The sequence below is a fragment of the Saccopteryx bilineata genome, chromosome 1 (genome assembly GCF_036850765.1).
Source record: "Saccopteryx bilineata isolate mSacBil1 chromosome 1, mSacBil1_pri_phased_curated, whole genome shotgun sequence".
In the NCBI taxonomy this organism is placed as follows: domain Eukaryota; kingdom Metazoa; phylum Chordata; class Mammalia; order Chiroptera; family Emballonuridae; genus Saccopteryx; species Saccopteryx bilineata.
In genome coordinates this window covers 339,092,584-339,114,848 of record NC_089490.1, presented here as the reverse complement: position 1 = coordinate 339,114,848, position 22,265 = coordinate 339,092,584, and positions in this window count along the sequence as shown.

Sequence of the window (22,265 nt, the reverse complement as noted above, 5' to 3'; positions counted from 1 at the left end):
AGATGACATGATACTGTATATAGAAAACCCTAAAGTTTCCACCAAAAAACTACTAGAACTGATAAATTCAGTAAAGTGGCAGAATACAAAGTAAACATGCATAAATCAGTTGCATATTTATACATCAATAATAAACTATCAGAAATGAAAATTAAGAAAAGAATCTCATTTACAACTGCATCAAACAAAATAAAACACCTACGATTAAATTTAATCAAGAAGGTGAAAGACCTGTACTTGGAAAACTAAAAGACAATGAAGAAAGGAGTTAAAGAAGATACAAGTAAATAGAAACATATACTGTGCTCATGGGTAGTAAAAATCAACATTTAAAAAATGTTTAAGTAGTAAGCTTAGTTGAAAATTTTAAATTTAAATAAATAAATAAATAAAATGTTCATACTATCCAAAGCAATTTATAAATTCAATGCAATTCCTATCAAAATACCAATCACGGCCCTGGCCAGCTAGCTCAGTGGTAGAGTGTTGGCTCAGTATGTGGAAGTCCCAGGTTTGATTCTTGGTCAGGGCACAGAGGAGAAGCACCCATCTGCTTCTCAACCCCTCCTCACCTCTTCTCCTCCCTCCTGCAGCCATGGCCCAATTAGAGAACATTGGTCCTGGGTGCTGGAGATGGCTCCATGGCCTCCATATCAGGTACTAAAAAATGGTGCCAGTTGCAACGGAGCAAGGGCCACAGATGGATAGAGCATTGCCCCCTAGTGGGCTTGCCAGGTGGATTCCAGTCCTGGCGCATGTGGGAGTCTGTCTCTGCCTTCCCTCTTCTTACTAAAAAAAATTAATAAATAAATAAATAATCTCAATCACATATTTCACAGAACTAGAACAAATAATTAAAAATTTTATATAGAACCAGAAAAGACCCTGAATATCTGCAGCAATCATGAAAGTGATGAACAAAGTTGAATGAATTATGCTACCTGATATCAGACTATATACTGCAAAGACATAGTAGTCAACACAGAATGGTACTGGCATACAAAAAGACACACATATCAATGGAACACAATAGATAGCCCAGGAATAAACCCATGCATATATGATCAGTTAATGTTAATATTTGACAAAGTGGGCAAGAATATACAATGAGGTAAAGACAGTCTATTCAATAAATAGTGGTGGGTACATTGGGCAGATAGGACAGATAGTTGCAAAAAATTACACTAGACAAACGTGTTACACCATATACAAGAATAAACTCTTTTTTTATTTTTGTGAGAGGAGGGGAAATAATGAGGCAGACTCCCATATGCACCCCAACTGGAATCTACCTGGCAACCCTATCTGGGGCCAAAGCTTGAGTATCAAACTATTTTTAATGCTAGCAGCTGACGCGCTCTGACCAACAGAGCTATCCTCAGTGCCATGGGCCAGGCTCAAACCAATTGAGACACTGGCTGCAGGAGGGAAAGAGGGAGAGAAGGGGGGAGGAAGAAACAGATGATCATTTCTTCTGTGTTCCCTGACTGGGGATGAAACCTGTGTCCAGGATAATGCTTTATCCACTGAGCCATCAGAAAGGGCCAATAAACTCAAAATGGATTAAAGAATTAAATGTGAGACTCAATATCATAAAAACCCTAGAAGAAACATAGACAGTAAAATCTTGGAATGCTTTTATTTTTATTTTTTAATTTTTTGAAAGGTTTTCTTAATAATATATATATTTTTCTGTATATCCTTGAGCAAGGGAACAAAAAAAAATAAACAAATGGTACTATATCAAATTGAAAAAAATTTTTACAGCAAAGTGAACCATAGACAAATGAACAGACAACTTACTGAATGGAGGAACATATTTAACAATGATACCTCTAATAAGGGGTTAATATTCAACATTTATAAAGAATTAATATAACTTAACATTAAATAAACAAAAGATACAATTCAAAAATGGCCATATGACTTGGACACTTCTCCAAAAGGGACATAAAATGGCCAGTAGACACTAAAAAAAAAAAAAAAAAAGCTCAATATCACTAATCATCAGAGAAATGCAAGTTAAAGCCTCAATAAAATATTACCTCATACCTGTTAGAATGACTATCTCCAACAAATCAACAAACCAGTGGGGGAAAAGTGTTAGAAGAATAATAAATATAGCTCAGGGAAGAGAGTGAATTGGAAAAAGAGGAAGATATCAAATAGCCTGGGCCACTGGGACTCCCAAAACAGACAATTATTGGCGAGGATGTGGAGAAAAGGGAAGCCTCATGCCGGCGGGTATGCAGATTAGTACAGCCTCATGTTGGCGGGTATGCAGATTAGTACAGCCTCATGTTGGCGGGTATGCAGATTAGTACAGCCACTGTAGAAAACAGTATGGTTCCTCAAATAAGTAAAAACAAAACTGCCATATAACTCAGCAATTCCACTTCTGGGAGTATATCTGAGGAAACACAAAATACTAACTTGAAAGAATATACGCATCCCTATATTTATTGCAGTGCTATTTACAATTCCCAAGCTATGAAAGCAACATAAATTCCCATCAATTGATGAGTGGATGAAAATGTGGTGGGACATTTATACAATGGAATATTAGTTATTAAAAAGAATGAAGTCTTACTATTTGCAACAGCATGGATAGACCAAGAAGGTATTATGAAGTGAAATAAGTCAGTCAGAGAAAGACAAGTATGACATGGTTTTATTTATATGTGGAATATAAATAATAATACAAATTAACAACAAAAAAAATAGAAACAGACCCTCATGTACAGAGAATAGACTAGTGCTGCTAGAGGGGAGGGTGTTAGGGGACTGGGTGAAAAGATAAAGGGATTAAGCAGTACAGATTGGTAATTATAAAATAGTCATAGTGATGTAAAGCATAGCATCAGAAATAGAGTCGATACATATGGTCAATAAAAGTATATAGTTGTTTGATCACTATGCTGCACACCTAATACAAAATAATATTGAATGTAAACTGCCATTTAAGGAATGTCATTTTAAAATGTTTTAAATATAAAAATAAAATTAAATGGCTCTAGAGAACTATAAGGTGGCATGACAGTCTGAAGGGCAGCTTCAACAGCAGCATACTATGCCAACTTTGCCACTCCCACCACCACTTCCACTGTGCACTTTGTAAGCTGCCTTCTGCGACAATATAAGTAATGATTCATCATCTAATTGAATTTGGGTTAGATGATTTCCCATCACTTCAAGTAACTACTTCAGTATGCAGTAGATCTAGTTCAAACGTGGTTTGCCTCACCTAACCATCCCTTCATTCAACATTTATGGAAAGTCTGTCATGTTCTCAATCTGCACCAGGATTGGAGAAAGAGGACAGTATAAAAGGAATTAAACACAGTCCTTTTTTACTAAAATATTTCACAAATAATCTCTGAATATAAATACATCTATACCTTGAGATACTATAGGACATAAAACTATAAAATCCATGGAAGGGATTATATGAGGACTCAGAGAAAAGAAAGCATTTTCAAAAGAACAAAAATATGGACTTCACAAAAATGTAGTTTATGTTCTAGATCACAAGTTATAATTAGGAAATATATATTCATAAATCTAACATTTTGATTAATATCAATTATATGTTTTATTTGGTGCCAGGCCTTATATTTGATACTTAAAATTCTGATATGAAAGCGTTCATGCCTTCAAGGAATATCCAATGTCAGGAAAGTCAAGAAAAAATGGTTTTAAAAGTAAGTATAAAGATACAAATATATTCATTGATATCATGAGATACCTAACTCTGCCTAAGGGTCCTTAGGAAATAATTCTCAGAACAATAATTATGTAAACTTAATCTTGAAAGAGAAAAAAAAAACATGGAGTAAATCTTTGTGAAACAAGAAATTATGCAGAGATAGGTGTTCCGGATGAAGGTACAAAAAGGTTCAAGCACATTTATACAATATTACAAAGATTCTTTATCTCTTTAACTACATACAAAGAACTAGCATATAAAAGACATGAGATATCAAAGTTATCAACATGGGCATGGTTTGCATACGGAATATTGTCAAGGAATAAGGTATGAGCAAAAGACAGGACAAGTGTACACAGTGCTTTATATACCAATAATTTTATTTTAAAGGGCCTTGGTAGTGTTATTCAATATTCATAGAGTTCTCTGTCTTTTCAAATGCCTAAAATCAGAGATTATAGATGACAACAAAGATCAACGACGGAGGTGATATCAATGTCATCCTAGTCAATGCAAGCAAAGGCACATAAACAGGAACATGTTAAATGTGTGAACAGTAGAGTACCTCATTAGTCCAGAAATGAGTGAAGGAAGGAGATTAGTGGACTGAATCAGGGCTAGATTATTGAGAATCTTGCCGCCATGCTGAGTTAACACTGTTCTGTGTTTTATTAAGAGTGATGTGGCAACTCTGTACAGGATACAGTAAAAGACAGAAAGCCCAACAGAGGAGACCTGTTAGGAGTTGTAACAAGGGTATATGTGGGATTGAAAAGACCAGAATTAGGCTAGTAGAACAGAGAGGAGATAAGAATCACACTTGGGTAGTAAAAATCTACAATTAGAAGGTTTGTCACCTCTTGCTTGTCTGTTATTTTCTGATGTGCTGATTGCCAAGAAGAGCATAAACAAGGGTATTCATAAACATTTATCAGTTATTACAAATTAGAACCAAAAAGCAAATTACTTTTGAAAATCTAGTGAGCTAATTAAATTAATGTAATATTTTCATGCTAATCCATACACAAATCAAACATGCAAAACTTTTACTTTCAATTTAATTAGCCGTACCCTAGCGGAAATCATTAGACGAAATAATGAACTGCTTCCAAACGCCTGAGTGTGACTTTATCCAAGCTAGGAACATTTTGCTTGTCACGTGTGCTTTTGAGGTTTTCAGGGTGCTGAATAGTGGCTTTAATAATTATCAGCTCTGGAGAAGGACTAGAAGAAGCAATTTGCTTGAGAAAATGGGATTTGTTTATTTTATCCTAGATTTTTCATCATCTGGATTAATTTATGGGAATTTTATTGAGTCTCAATAAGGTTTTCTGGATGTTGAAAAAGTATACTGAAAGCTTTGTAATATGTTTGAAATGCAGAGACTTCTCTATGCCATTTTTGCATTTGATTTCTCTTTAGGCCAACTCGAGAGAAGTTAGCAAGAATTGTACACAGTGTATAGCATCCTTTTCAATAAAGGTTAAACTTTACTGACATACATCCGAGTGTAATCTTGTTTTCTCTTATTGAAAAGAATCAAGTTTTTCTTCTTGTCAAGAACACTATTAGAAAAATTGAAGAAAGGAAAAAAATATCAAGTTCTTCATAATCTACTTTTCTAGAAACACTTCATAAAGAGGAAATAACATATAAAAATATATGTCCATCTATGATATAATAAAAACACACACTTAAGCTCAGAATATTTCCCATGTCTGTATTTCTAGTCATTCTGACTATTCTAATAATCTTAAGGGTGAGTTGATGATGCAGAATATGTGATTCTGTTTCCTCCGAAGAATATGAGAGGTACAGTTCATAAAAACCCTCTCTCTGATCCACCAAAGAGTAAGGCACACACAAAGCTTGTATGCAGTGATGATCATGATCAATTCTTTCCAATGAAGTATGAACAAAGAATGCTAGCCACTGACACTACACTCCATCATACAGAAGTGTTATATTGCTCTTGTATAGCCATTTGTAGTTTACCAGAACTCCCCCATTTATGGGTCTCATTTAAACCTCTCCCAGAACTCTGAAGGAGGAATAATGCTCTTTACCTCTTGCTTTCCAAGGAGAAAAACTGAATTCAACAGAAGAGTGACCCACCAATGACTATAGTCACTAGACTGACTACTTTAAATGCAGCAGGTGCAAAGTCCATGGTGAGTGAGTCACTGTCATTTAGTAAACACGGGAAGAGTGTAACAGGGTTGATTGTAGTTGATGCAAGATCCTAGAGGTTAGGGCTTTGATCACTGGATCTCAATGACCTCACACAGTCTCAGACACACTGTTGGTGGTTCATATATGTTTCCTTATTTTATTTTTTAATTTATTTTTTACTGAATTTATTAGGGTGACACTGGTTAACATAACTATATAGGTTTCAGGTATCCAATTCTATAAAATATCTCTGTATACTACATTGTGTGTTGACCCTAAGTCAAGTCCTCATCCATCACCATTTATTTCCCTTATATGTCGGGGACCAAAAAACCAACAGGGTTTTTGCAGTTCAGATTTTTGGGGGACAGAGGTGTGGGGAATTGGCTGTAAGCTGACAGTCTACCCAACCCCCCACCTCACTTGCCTGATTAGGTTGCAAAAGGCTGTTAACTTGTGGTACTGGATTATTTATACTCATCCTAGCCCCCCATATCCTCTGGAAAGACTGGAGGCAAGTTTCTTCTATCCTGTTTTGTGTAAACTTAAGATGTTAAGTATGGTAGGGGTTTTCTGCACGTGGTAAAATTCTTAGGTTGCCTTGAAAATGTAATCAGAAATCTCATTGATTTACTAATGGCCGTCTTTGCCCTATAAATAGAGCAAGATGCAGTTTTTGGGCACTCTCTTCTTGCCAGCAGCAATTGTAGTGCTCCCCCCAAATCCATTCTTTAATTCTTTAAGTGTATTTTCTTAATTCTGCACCATTCCCACTCGGGACCTGGAATTACTAGTCACGTTAGTTCACAACACTCTATTACGTCCCCCCACCCCAGCAATCATCACACTGTTGTCCATGTCCATGACAAGTAAAATAGAGATAGACTTATACACATAGAGCAGGCTGACAGCTATCGGATGGATGGGGAACAGCGTGAGGGAGGTGGAGGAATAATAATACAGTAGAGCAAAAAACTGTGTTTCTTGAATAGATAAACAAGCAGAAGGCCAACTGTAGGCCAGCACTGAGCAATGAAATTGCAGCTGACATTGTATTAGATTAGATTTACTAGGACAGAATATAGCAAATGATCAAGTTTTTAAAAGTTAACAATTTTATCCTCTATCTGTGATATAGCTAGAAAACAGGTTGGACCCACATTTCACATTTCATGGTATATGATAGAAGGAAAAGATCAGATCACTGCAGTTATACAGAAGTTTGTGGCTTTGATGTTAAGATACAAAAAAGTAAAAGGCGAAAGATTAAAACCACAATGAGATTATCACCTCACACCAGTCAGAATGGCGCTTATCAACAAAACAACACAGAATAAGTGCTGGCGAGGATGTGGAGAAAAGGGAACCCTCCTGCACTGCTGGTGGGAATGCAGACTGGTGCAGCCACTGTGGAAAACAGTATGGAGATTCCTCAAAAAACTGAAAATTGAACTGCCTTTTGACCCAGCTATCCCACTTTTAGGAATATACCCCAAGGACACCATAGAATGGCTCCAAAAGGAGAAATGCACCCCCATGTTTGTGGCAGCAATGTTCACAATAGCACAATAGCGAAGATCTGGAAACAGCCCAAGTGTCCGTCAGAGGATGAGTGGATTAAAAAGCTTTGGTACATATATACTATGGAATACTACTCAGCCATAAGAAATGATGACATTGGATCATTTACAATAACATGGATGGACCTTGATAACATTATACGGAGTGAAATAAGTAAATCAAAAAAAAACTAAGAACTATATGAATCCATACATAAAAGGGACATAAAAATGAGACTCAGAGACATGAACAAGAATGTGATGGCAACAGGAGTGGGGGGTGGGGGGAGGGGGGATGGGGTGAAGAAGGAGACAGGGGTTGGGGGAAGGGAGGGGCACAAAGAAAACCAGATAGAAGGTGACAGAAGACAATTTAACTTTGGGGGAGAGGTATACAGCACAATCAAATGTCAAAATAATCTAGAGATGTTTTCTCTCAACATATGTACCCTGATTTATCAATGTCACTGCATTAAATTTAATAAATAAATAAATAAAAAAGATACAAAAAAGGCTACAGAGTCCCCACATGGGGATTTCAATAGTAAGCCATTTGCAGAGAATGCTAGAGGTGGGGCAGTCTTTAAAAAAAATAGTATGCTACTAGATAGCTAGCCCTTCCCCTTATCCTTTAAGTTTTATTTTGCCTGCCATCTCTTGCAAGGTACCTCCTACCAAAGGCCTTCTGGCCACACTCTAAAGCAAAGCATCTCCTACATACTCTAACCCAGGGGTCTCAAACTCGCGGCCTGCCCACCAATTTTGTGCGGCCGCAGACTGGCCCCCAGACTAATCCACGAAGTTTGATTAGTCTGCGGGCTGCACAAAATTGGTGGGCGGGCCGCATGTGGCCCGCGGGCCACGAGTTTGAGACCCCTGCTAACCTTACCCCTCAAAGTTCATCTCCTATTTCCCAATTGGTTTCCTTCACAGCACTTATCACTGTACGCAATCATTGAATTTATGGTTTAATTTACTATATTTGTACAGTGTATCCATAAAGTAATGGTGCACTTTTGACAGGTCACAGGAAAGCAACAAAAGATGATAGAAATGTGAAATCTGCACCAAATAAAGGGAAAACCCTCCCAGTTTCTGTATGATGATGTGTCAGCATGTATGCATGAGCAGATGATGATGTAACACCGTGTATAAACCGGAGCAGCCCACGGCCATGCCAGTAGATGTGTGGACAGTACAGAGGAAAGTTTTGTGTGTTCTGTGGCTCGCTAAGTTCAAATCCGTGACCAAAGTACAATGTGAATATCGGCGCGTTTATAACGAAGCGCCACCACATAGGAATAACATTACTTGGTGGGATAAACAGTTGAAGGAAACCGGCAGTTTGGTGGATAAACCCCGTTCTGGTAGGCCATCAGTCAGTGACGAGTCTGTAGAGGCTATACCGGATAACTATCTACGGAGCCCTAAAAAATCTGTGCATGAGCCCACATCGAACTGCGCTGAATAGGTATGAAACTGGGAGAGTTTTCCTTTTATTTGGTGCAGATTTCACATTTTTATCATCTTTTGTTGCTTTCCTGTGACCGGTCAAAAGTGTACCATGACTTTATGGACACACTGTATTTCCTAGTAGTTAATAGGTTTCATCAAAGAATGTTGACCTTGTTAACAGCTATCTCTATATTCTAATTGGACTTTAAATATACACTAAAGTAATGAATGATTTATAGGCTGAAAGGTAAAAGAATATGGACAAGCTTCTCTCGTGAGCAAAGCATATATATTAGCAGCTGAGGAAATTTTTCTTAGGGGAAGAAATGGGAAGTTTTCAGCTAAGTTGTACAGATGGGAGATGGAGAGTGAGGGAAAGAAGAGTCAAGTGAATATGGCATTAAGAATTCAGGCGCATAGCCAGGTGTTACCCCCTGAGCAGTGTCACTTTGGGCAAGCCACAATTACTCTGAGCCTTACTTTCAGAAAAGAGGATTTGGGTCATAGGTAGTCTCTAAGACCTTTTCAATCTATCTCTTAAATAACATGGCATTTCTCTTTTCTCTGTGATCCCAAAGCACTTTGCACATGCCTCTATAATAAAAGTTATCCCATTGCTTTGCTCTTGCCTTATATATATGCCATATATATAAAATACTTGTTTTGTCCCTTAATGACTATAATAATGTGAAAGAGCAGTGGCTATTGAATTTAAAATTTTTTGTTTGTTAGAGGCTTTGTGGTAACATATGGTCTTCTGCAATTGTGAAAATGTATAACACTAAGCAGATATTCCCAGGAACTGCTGGACAAGAGTTATTCTGGTCCATTTCTTCTAAACTACCCAGATCAAATTGTTTCCATACTCTTTTCTTTTTTCTAAAGTAATTTTTATGACTTTCTAAATCTTTTCACTTGGCTGCCACAGGTTTGAGACAGATAATACATTTTCTTTTTTTTTCACTTTCTTGATCTAAATGGCCAGGCTGCAGGAGACAATAAAATAGGCAATGAATTTCTGAGCTGGTTTCAATTCTTAGGAGACATTAAGCTCCACAAGATTAATCAGATTTCACATCAGCTCTCCCAGTAGCCCTGGCAGTACTGCAGATAATTATTTAATTTATACCTGTAAATCACTTTTGGATCATAAAATTCCAGGTAGATGAGTGCATGAAGCAAACATGTAATTAAGATGAGAGTACCCACAAAGAAGGTGATTATTATTTATGATTATTACCGCCCTGACAATGTAGAACAAATGGAAGACTCAGGATTCTGAATTGTTTAAAGGTCCTAAGCTAATTTCATTAATAAACCCAGCTAAATTAGTAACAAGTATTAATATTGACCATAAAACTGCAAGATCAAGGAGAAAAATGATTTGCCTGCTTGTAACATATCTGGCGTTTAAAGTGACAATCTTCAAAATATACATGAATGCTTGTTCAAAATATACATTTAAAGTGCCCTCTTAAATTATATTAATGGAAAGGAACCATGGCATGTTTTCTTCTCTGACTTTGTGTGTCCCTCCCCCTACACAACGCTTTGGGGAGGACAGACCTTTCTCATCTAGGCAATGCATAGTCACTGCATCGGCACCAAGGAAGTAATTATTGGTTGAAAATATTGTGAAATTAAAAATGTTTTGAGAATATGCAGAAAATAATTAAATTATGAATTAAAGTGAAAGATTATGATCACAATCATGAAATAAACTCATATTAAATATGGTTATCTCTGCCCTAGGTGAAGCAATTATAGTAAATTTTAGTTTCCCTTAGTTTTCATTTTTTTTATTTCAAATTATACATTGAGTATTTCTTACTTGAGGACTTTAAAATAAAAATAAATATTTTTAGAAGCACACTCTTTTTTCCCCCTGAATGTATGAACTTATAACTCTGGTTATATAAATATTATGAACTTAATATAAAAATTAATAAAGTACATGGATTAATTATTGCTTATTTCTTTATCTGTGTAGACACAATCCTTATGAATGTAACTATAGCATTTGTTCTGAGAAAATAAATAATACATGTCAAAATCTGAAAAGTATACTTAATAGGGGAAGGTGAAAAAAGCAGAAAAGCAAAGAAACCTGAATCATTTATACATTCCTCTAGTTGATTTTATTGGCAAGTCTGTAATGAAATGAAGCCCAGGTCACATAGTTCTCTATCTAAGGATTCCTGGTTGTAATTTTCCATTTGGAATATCCACATGCAGTAGTCTATCTCAGAATGTTGCAATGTTCAGTCACTGTTCATTGCATATGACCTTATATATTCAATACTTATAAAAACATTGATTTGTATAGGTCTAAAATCTCTAAATGATTTTATATAAATTATCTTCCATATTGAAGTCTGAAGCTAGTTTTTAAGAAATCTAGTGCATTTTAGGTAAACATGAAGGAAAATAAAAATTAATATTTTTTGAGCAACTACTACCATATTGATACTATGTTAAAGAATTTCACACATATTATCTCTTCACTCATCCTGGTGCACTTTAAGGTAACTACTATTCCATAGTTGGCAGAATAGTTCCTCAAATATATTCATGTGAAAGTATGAGTATCTTATCGCAAAAGGACCTTAAAATTTGGTTCACAGACCTTAAAAGTGACCTTTAGCAACTGTGAGGCAATAAGCAGGTATTTTTTTCAATGATTAGATTTGAGGAAACAGGTTATAGCAGCAGAGAAAACAAATAGATTTTATTACTATTATCCTGAATGAGGATGATTCTGAGGCTCAGCAAATGATGCGTGATAAATAGAAATTTAAAGTCAAATAGGCAGATGTAGAATTTTGTTTCACAGCAGGACTTTAACTTTTTCCTGCCTGACCTGTGGTGGTGCAGTAGGTAAAAGCGTTGACCTGGAATGCTGAGGTCGCTGGTTCAAAACCCCAGGCTTGCCTGGTCAAGGCACATATGGGAGTTGATGCTTCCTGCTCCTCCCTCTGTTCTATCTCTTTCTTCTCTCTGTCTCTTTCTCTCTCTGTATCTCCTCTCTCTAAAAAAATGAATAAAATGTAAAAAATTAAAAAAATAAAAATAACATTTTTTCCTACCATATGATAGTTATATAGGAATTAATAATTATAGATGATAAGCCACATTTTCTGCTTGAATCTTACCACATCAACTAACAATTGAAGATGACAATAGTTTTTACAATCATAATAACATAACAACAGCTTTGTTTAATTGTTTTCCATATGCTAAGTGTGTGCCAAGCACTTTATATTGACCATCATATTGAATGTCTGTAATAATGGTATGAAGTTGGTTCTGATAACATTCACATTTTATAGATGAAAAAAACAGATTCAGAAAGGTCAAGTCAGTTGGTAAAATAAGAACAAAAGGAATAAATACTCAGGCTTTTAGCCTTCAAAACTGGTATTTAATGACTGCATTGAATTCTGGTAGAACAGTGATTTTCAACTTGTTCATTGCAAGAATTTTAAATCATGCAAAATCTGACTATTTAGTCAGGGGCACTGACTTCTTTTCTCTTAGGTTGTCAAATAAGAAGATGACAATAGCCAACACAACAATAGCTATCTGTGTGAATAAATCAATATTATACCTATTGTTTTCCCAGATTGGCAAAAATGTATTTTTGGCATGCCATAGAATTTTAATAATTAGTTTATAAGTGCCATGAGATGAAAAAGGTCAAAAATCACTGTGGCAGAAGCCCAGAAGAGTGGTAAGTCATACATGACAGTAAGTAACACAATCCCTGGCATGTAGGAAGAGCTTCAATGTTATTTGTTGGTGTTTTTATTATAAATAAAAAATAAACAATTTTATAAGCTCTAACTTTTTACTGGATATAAAGTATCCATTTAGAATTTTTTCATATATTCAGTCATTTCTCTCTGTAGCCACATGAGAGTGATACTGTGTCCATCTAAAAGTTAGGGAAATTAAGGTATAAAGAGCTTCAATTATTCTTTCCATGGCCCAGCTAGGATATGGTAGAACCATATAAAACTTAGCTCTGTTTGATTCTAAAAACCCTGTTTTAAAATTCTCAGATCTTATTTTTCAGGCATTTAATCAAAATAAGCAGAGGAGCACCTCTTCTCTTTAGGAGTCTATAAAGGTTAATATTAATCTCTGGAAATAAAATCAGCTGCTCAACCCAGCCAGCTCTTGCAGGCACTTGGATTCTGGCTGGAAGACTTGCAGCTCAGTGTACACCATGGGGGATCCCCGCCCAGGTGGACATTCTTGCCTTTGTATGGAAGCTCTTTAAAGAAGTGTCCTCTAAGACAGGACAGCTTTCCTGATCCCGTGAAATAAATGAGTATGTCTTGAAACAAGCATTTGGGAGAAGACTTTTGGGGCCAATTCATCTTTATGCCAATTATTTCTTTGGGTTGGAGAAGTGACTTTCAATACTGATGCCACCTAGAAACAAAATAACTATACTACGTAGTGAATCAGGAGCCCTCCTGAGAGCCTTTCTGTTCTCTCTTGGTGTTAGAAATAACCGGTCTCCTTGTAAAGGCTCCAAATGGGTTTTTTTTCTCTGTCTTATTTAAGATTTTATAAGACAGTTAGGAGTATTTTAAGGTACTGTTTTAGCAGTTAAGATAGGGACATTTATTAGAAGACTAAAAGGTAACTTGATCTTAACAAGGGAAGGTGACTTGGCCAACACTATGAGATTTTCTGAGGATATAGAGAAACTAATATGTATTTAACATGCTCTATTTAGCTGGTGCTGTGTAAATCACATTTATATTGTCTTTTTCAGCCTTCTTGCTCTCTCTCTTACTCTCTCTCTCTCTCTCTCTCTCTCTCACACACACACACACACACATACACATACACATGCAGTAAGAGATAATTATTTCCTAACACAACCTGATCTCAAAAACCACGTTGTTACACAGAGAACATTAGATTTATATTAGTTTCTGTATATTGAAGAGTAATGGACTTGAAACTAGTATATGATACCTTCCTGAGGATAGGTTTTAATTTGTGAAATGACTAGCTGAGAGTCTGCTCTAGTGGCAGAGACAGTGTTATTATTATTTTTCTTTTCTTTTTTTATTTTTAGAGAGAGGCAGGAAAAGAGAGAGAGAGACAGAGAGACAGGAACATCAATCTGTTCCGTATGTGCCCTGATCCGGGATCAAACTAGCAACCCCTGTACATCCAGATGACACTCCAATCAACCAAGCTATCAGGCCAGGCTTAACTTTTTTTATTTATTGATTGATTTCTAGAGAGGCAGAGAGAGGAAGAGGGGGGGGGGAGGGGAGGGAAGCATTCATTTGTTGTTTCACTCAGCCATGCATTCATTGGTTGCTTCTCATGTGTGTCCTGACCAGGGATTGAACCCACAACCTTGTCATTTTGGGAAGTCTCTGACTGAGCTAATCAGCCAGGATTATTATTATTATTATTATTAACATCATCATCAACTTTTAAAACTTTTAAAGTATGTTATCCATGCCAAGTACGAAAGGACCTGTAAAACAACTGCTTTCATGACTAATAACAGGACACAGTCATTGATGTCTTGACATTTACTGTATGAATTGCACTTTATAATTTACCAAGTGTTTACCTACAGATTTAACGTTCAGAAATCTATGGTTTGTGTAAACATGTTGACATCATTTCAGATTAGCAAATGGACGCTGATTGACTGAGGTTAAGTGACAAGTCTGGGATCCCACAGAGAGTAAGAGGCTGTACCAGATTTCACAACCTGGTCTCCATGGTCCCAATCTCATGCTATTTAGACAATTACACAAGCAGTAATTTTTTAGTTAGTAAGCAACTAACTAAAAAACAAAGTCACTTTATTGAATTCCTATATTGCTGATAGTATCTCTCTTTCTAAAAATTTAAGAATTTGGGCAATAATGCTGTTATTGAATTTTTTTTTTGCATTAGACCCATATAATTTCTCAGAAGAGATTGTATTCTTTGATTATAGACAATATCCAGAATTTATACGTCAATATGACATCCTTGGCACTAAAGCAAAACAAACCAAAACTAACACTTCTTTTATGCCCCAAATCACATATCTTAACCTGAATATCTGAAAAATATGTATGTAAATACAAAAGAGTTTGACTTTCTAAGAGTAATACATTCTCATTTCTGGGGGGGAAATGCTCAAAATATATGCTATTGATAGAGAATTGATAATAACTGATTTCAAGATAATATCTTTATGAAAGTATAGTTTTATGATTAAAATAACATGTCCCCAAAAGTGATTCCTGGTTCTAGTCAATCCAAGAGGACTTTCATTTTTATTTATTTAGAAGATCTTTATTCAACCTATTAATCTATGTGATCATCACCAGTAATTTATGTTTAACTCAAGTTTTACCTCCTCAAAACTTTTCCAGATTTATTAGTCCGGTTTACATGCCACTGTTCTTTGTCTTTAAACAAACTGTTTTGTAAAGTATCACGATATCTTGTCATTGTTATTTTACTGGACTATAAGCCCCTCATAAAGCTTTTAGGTTTTCTCTCCTTACTCATATTCCTAAAGCTTATCAAAATCACAATATTATGCACTCAATAAGTTTATATTGAACTAATAATATGAATTTTAAATATGAAGTATTTTATTGATGACTGGATTTGCAAATAATTGCATAGTTTAATATAGTAGTATGATTTTCAACATAGATAATTTTATAAAGTCATATAATCATCAGAGGTTTTGTTAAGAGCAAAGAAATCTGACCTTTACAGTATAAAAGGCTACAGATGAAAATCTAGACTGATGAGAGAAAGAATTTAGTAGTTTCCTACAGAAAGTGACTATTCACTATTGTTGATATGGGTACAGATGACTAAATTTGTAATGTAAATAATGTAGACATATCATTGTAATGAACTGTCAACCTGAACTGTAATTGGTGCTGGAGAGGAGGGTATGCTGCAAGGAGGCTGATCAAATAACTCTAGATCCCCTCTGACCACCCTTAGGGTAACACGATGCACAATGACAGGTTTTCAGTTAATATACATGGTTAAGTCCTTGGGGAGCTTACATTATAGTCTCAGATACATGGGAATAATGTCAGTTAAGGTGCGGCATAATAGATGCTGCTATAAATACGTGGATAGAATACTATGGTGCCATAGGGGATAGGAAGTTGGCCTAAGTTTTTGTAATACTCACATAGACATTACATATTAGCCATTTTCTTTCTTTATTTTTAAATTTATTCATTTTAGAGAGAGAGGAGGGGAGAGAGAGAGACTGAAACATTGATCTGATCCTGTATATGCCCTGACCAGGAATTGAATCCACAAACTCTGCTCTCAGGACCACTCTCCAGCCAACCATGCTATCCAGCTATGGCCTCCATATCCTTGAGAAATTCTAGCACAATGCCTAATGCCTTATGGGCATTCAGTATAGTTTAAGTCTTTAATTTTTTTCTTTTTCCCTTCTCGTCCATTATAGCTTTTTTAAAAAAATCAATACATACATCAATCTTTGTACTTTCTTCCCATTGATCAACATTGATTTGCTTATTCTGAGATAGACATTAGAAATACAGGGATAGCTCTATAAAAATATCAGAGTGAGATTCCCTTTAGATTATACCTTTTTAAAAAATAAATAGTGAATACTTCTTGCAATTGATTTAGTCAACATTTAACTTAAATATGTTTTGTCAAAGAGACATGGATAGTCAAATCCCAATGTATCCTTGAATACCTGGTAATTAGACGCCATACCAAATAGACTGAGGCAAAAAGAGCTTATGTTTTGCAAACAGCCTTGAACACTCCGGGAAGAAACCAGAGGTGAGAAAGGGCAGCCCATATATTTATACTTGAAACTTGTTTGAAGATGTCCATGCTGTCTCCTTTGTTCAAGATACAAAGGGCATCCAGAGCTCTCCCCTCTTCCAGCCTACAAAAGGAATCTGTGAAGATCAGAGATGAGCAGTGGGATACAACTGCCTGGGATACAGCTCTCCTCCACACACAATAGCTATGTGACCACTTTTAGAAGGTATGAATCATTTTATAAATCAAAGTATCCAGTAAAGTTAGATGTCTCCATGATTCCACTGGGGGCTGTGGGGAACAATCAAAAATCTCATTTTCTTATTTATTTTTAGAAAAAATTGTGTGTGTGTGTGTGTGTGTGTGTGTGTGTAATTTAAGTTCTTAGGGGGGGAAAAGAGCTGTTAGTGAAAAAAGGGAGAATGGCTCATTATATTACTATATTATATATACCCTAGCACAGTGGTCGGCAAACTCATTAGTCAACAGAGACAAATATCAATAGTACAAGGACTGAAGTTTTTTTTGAGAGCCAAATTTTTTAAACTTAAACTATATATGTAGGTACATTGTTATTAACTTAATTAGGGTACCCCTAAGCTGTCCTTTGCTAAAAACATCCTCAATCTAATTGAGGTAGGTCTGCTGAGGTCAACCCCTTCCAACTGTGCCATCCACATTCGTCTTGTATACTTGTCCTCAATTTGTGGAGGGGACTAGCGCTAACCAGTGCACTGAGACTGCTGACTGACGGGTCATTCAACCCATGCATGAATCCACGTGCGTCCCCCATGCTGCGTATCCTGCAGCCCACCAGCGCAGCGTCTGGGGTCGCCCAACCAACCGACACCCCGCGCACTACCTGCACACCCGCACGTGGTATTTTGTGGAGGAGCCACACTCAAGGGCCCAAAGAGCTGCATGTGGCTCTCAAGCAGCAGTTTGCCGACCGCTGCTCTAGCCCAAAAAACAACGACCCAGAAACTTTGTACCTGATAGCCCAAGTTTTGCCATATCTTAAATGTACCATCAAGGCAAATTGGTTTTCATTATTTGTACTATCCTTTCCAAGTTAAAAGTATTTTGTTTTAGAATGAAATTCCTATAGCAAAGATATTATCTGATGATTTCATGCCACAGGGCTATACAAGCAAAAGGATCGAGGGTTTGTGGTCTGTTTTCAAGTACCTATGGTGTGATACCCTGGTTTTCAAACTTTCGCCCAGAGAACACAGAATGTGTACCAAGAGTCACGTGGAGGTAAAGAACAGAGGTTTAACAGTCCAGCCACCCTCACACCTGCAGCAGAGAAGCATAGCTTTAACCTGTTTTAAATATGGGTTCCTGTGAAAGATTTTATTTGAAAAATTAAAAGTATTTTGAACCTTAAAATTATTTGAAAACCATTAGTATAGTATAAAGAAATCATGTTATTGAAATAAATGGGCTAACACTTTATATTGAAATTCTAATATGTATTAATATGACGCTGTGAAGATCTTTTAATTTCTCTGATCTTTATTTCAGTCATCTAAAAAATGAGAACAGTACCCTGATTTTAGAGAGTGATTCAGGGTAGTAAGTGGAAGAGAACTAACGTTTATAGAGGCCATATTAATAACTAGGTTCTTCAGAGAACTATTCAACAAAGTCCTTATTTCTCCCTGCTCTCCCCATCAATGTACATTAAATATATAATACTAAAATAAATTTCAGAACACTGTTGTTCCAGATTAGTATATATTTATGTTGTGTTCTACATTACAAGCACCATGAGCATCAAGATGATGTTGCATATTTTGTGAGAGGTTCAGCAGTCCCAAGGAGAGAATTCCATGCTATTCCCTTGCCATTCATTGTCTTCTTATTGGAACACTAGCACTCTAAAACCCTGGGAAAAATCACCCATTTAGTCTCAGAACCACCATTTCCCACCCTCCACAGCATCCTATAGACACTTCATTACTATCAGGTTCCTTCGAATCTCCACCACACTTAAAGGTGATCAGCTCTAGCCTTTCTTAATCAAGATGCTGAGACAAAAACAAACAAATTTACCTTATCTAGTCTTTATTGGAAAACTGCTGAATCCCTGAAGAAAATATCCTATAAAATCTCCTAAAAAAAAACATAATTGGGTAAGTGGGGAGGATGGATGATGGGTGAACAGATGGATATCTGTGGCAAAAACATAGTTATTGCATTCTAAATATAAAATAAAACTAATTTATGGATAGAATTCAGTAACATATAAATTTAAGTATTGTAGTTAATCAGTATTTGTCAATTTTGGGCAATATAAAGAAAGTGATTTAAAAAGACAATAATAGCTACCGTTTATTGAGAACTCTTTATATATAGTTAGGCCTCTGTAGTGGTTTTATATATAGTAAGTTTAATTTTCACAATGTTTATAAAATAGATATTTTTAACTCTACATACCAAATTAAAATGCTAAGTATTATAGAAACTAAGATGAATTTAAGATATTTAGACTAAATAAAAGGGGTAAAAAAATGAAAACATTTTCCTATAGCCTATCAACAGATATTTTCAATTCCTTTTGTTAGTTTTATTTTATTATTTTTTAATATTTCTTTAGGCAATGGTAGTACCACTATGGCAAAATCCTTCCCATAATGGAGTTATATGAATTAACACAGAGAATTAGAATTGAGTATTGTTTAACAGTAAAGGCTTTGGTATCAGACCCAAGAATAAATCCTGGCTCTAACTCTTACCAACTCAGACATTGGATACATTAGAGAACATTTCTAAATGTTAGTTTTAGTTTATTGTATAAAATAGATTTAACCATCCCTAACTCATATGATTGTGATGAGGTTTATTAAACTCGTGCCTGTGCAGTTGCTTGGGATGTAGCAAGTATTGTATTCAGTAGTTAGTTGATGAAACTTGAGGAAATTTTCCTCTTTCCCAGTGACCAAAATTCTCTCTTTCTGCTTCATGAAATTCGTAGGACTCCATTCTTCAGTGTGAACACAAGATACTATTCTCACCCAGACAGAATAGTTATCAATCTTTACTTCCAGATGTATGTCATGTGAAACATCTTTATCCTCTTCAGCATCAACTTGTCTCACTAGATGTGGAATTGTTTTGGACTGCTCGCCTTCTCACTCTTTTACACTCTCAGACTTATGATATTTCAAGGAAATAAAGAGAAATATAATGCAACTACTGTTCTATTTTAACAATCTTTGTGAAACTATTATTTGAGGAAAGGTTAAGAAACATATATATATATTCCTTAAATATATCATATATTCCATAAATAATGAATATAATTATATTATAGTTCCCAGAAACAAATAGAAGTATATATTCATTTATATGTATATTTTTGATAAAACAAAACAAATACAAAATCCTTTGAGTTTCAGTGCCTACAGAAACAACTTAACTAGTCTTGATTTTAATGTTATGCTTTTAACTTATTAAAAACAGTATGCATTAGAAGAACATATATTTCTTATAGCCACCATGAGCCACTCTTTATTATGATATTAAGTGCCCAATATATAAATCCCAACATTAAAAAATACCACTGCTTATAAACTGAAACTTAAAAATTTACTTATTTTGAAACTAATGTGTATTTGCCTGTGTCTACCAATGTAATAGCTGACTATAAAATTTCTGTTTTCTCATATTTACCAAAACTAGCAGAAAGTACAGAAGGTATTTAATGCTTACTCTTATATTTATTCAATATTAAATATATACATTACTCCCTGTACCTATGATATTTCTTGAGCTACTATCCCACATATTAAAATATAAATGCCCTTCCATGTACATTATTTCAAAATTATTTAGAAATTATTACTTTTAAAAAAACAGCAGAAGCAAAAACAAACTGCCTTTCTCTAAAAACAAATGAAAAAAAAAAATGTTAGCCATTTAGTAGGAAAAAAAAGGGATCAAAGGCAAAGCCTTATTCCTGAAGCTGATTGTATAGCTTTACAAGAGTAAATCTTATTTTCATGACATTAATCAACTTTGCATTGACTATTATGGCAACTTTAGGTTCCTCAAAGATAGGTGACATTTATCTGCTGGGCTACTCCTTAGTGGCTCTGTGCTCTGATTTAATTTTCTCCATGTACTTGTTATGGATTTAGAAGTGTACTAGCATCCGAAGTGAAAAGAAAGGCAAAGAATCCCAGGAGAATTCAATATATCATCATTCATTTTCATTCCCTTTTCTCGTTGCAAGCAGTTCTCTTGGTTGTTGATTTTAGACAGGCTTCTCAGCCCACAGTGACACTCAGCGGTAGCTGAGCAGACGACAGCAGAGTGTTCAGGGAACAGAACCTCAGACGGTGCTCATCTGATGTGAGAGAAGCTTAGGCATCTTGTTGGCATCAATCAATATGCAATTGCCTTTTCAAGGAGAGCAGTCTTAGTTTATAATGAGTATAACTCTTTGACTGCTGGTTCATCATCACAATTGCTTCTACTGGGCATTTTACCGAAAAAGAAAGCTGGCCTCTTTATTGCAAATATATAAAAGATAAACATCTTTTGTCAGAATGTCCCAGTCTCCATAAATTCAGGGAAAAAAAATCTATATACACATTCACACCCTGTTTTCCCTCTCGAATATTGCTTTCAGATATGGTAGTAGTCAGTCATATGTGTCTATAAAGCACTTAACGTGGCTGATACTGAGAAAATTCATTTCTAACTTACTTTCAATTAATTCCAATCTAAATATAAAAACTGACACTTGTTACTGAATAACTTTTAAATATACTTGGAGCAACTCAAACATGTGAATCTACTTTTGAATTATAAACTTTCTGAGATTTAGATGCAGATCAAGTATTCTAAATGAAAATTTAGCATACAAAATTGAAATGCATTATAAGTGTATAATACATATTAAACTTAAAAGATATAATAAAAATGTGAAATATATCATTAATAATTTTATTCTGATATAATTTCAAATATTGCATCTTGTATATAATAAATTAAAATATATTGTTAACATTAATCCATCTTTTTTCATTTACCATTGTTTACCTGGCTATTAAAAGAATTGCAAGCCCTGGCCGGTTGGCTCAGTGGTAGAGTGTCGGCCTGGCGTGCAGAAGTCCTGGGTTCGATTCCTGGCCAGGGCACACAGGAGAAGCACCCATTTGCTTCTCCACCCCCTCTTCCTCTCTGTCTCTCTCTTCCCCTCCCGCAGCCAAGGCTCCATTGGACCAAAGATGGCCCGGGCGCTGGGGATGGCTCCTTGGCCTCTGCCCCAGGCGCTAGAGTGGCTCTGGTCGCAACAGAGCGACACCCCAGAGGGGCAGAGCATCGCCCCCTAGTGGGCAGAGCGTCGCCCCCTGGTGGGCGTGCCAGGTGGATCTTGGTCGGGTGCATGCAGGAGTCTGTCTGACTGTCTCTCCCCATTTCCAGCTTCAGAAAAATACAAAAAAATTAAAAAAAAATTAAAAAAATAAGAATTATAGTTACATATGTTACTGATGTTATATTACTATATAGTAACATTGTTCTCAATTGTGCAATATCCAAACCCT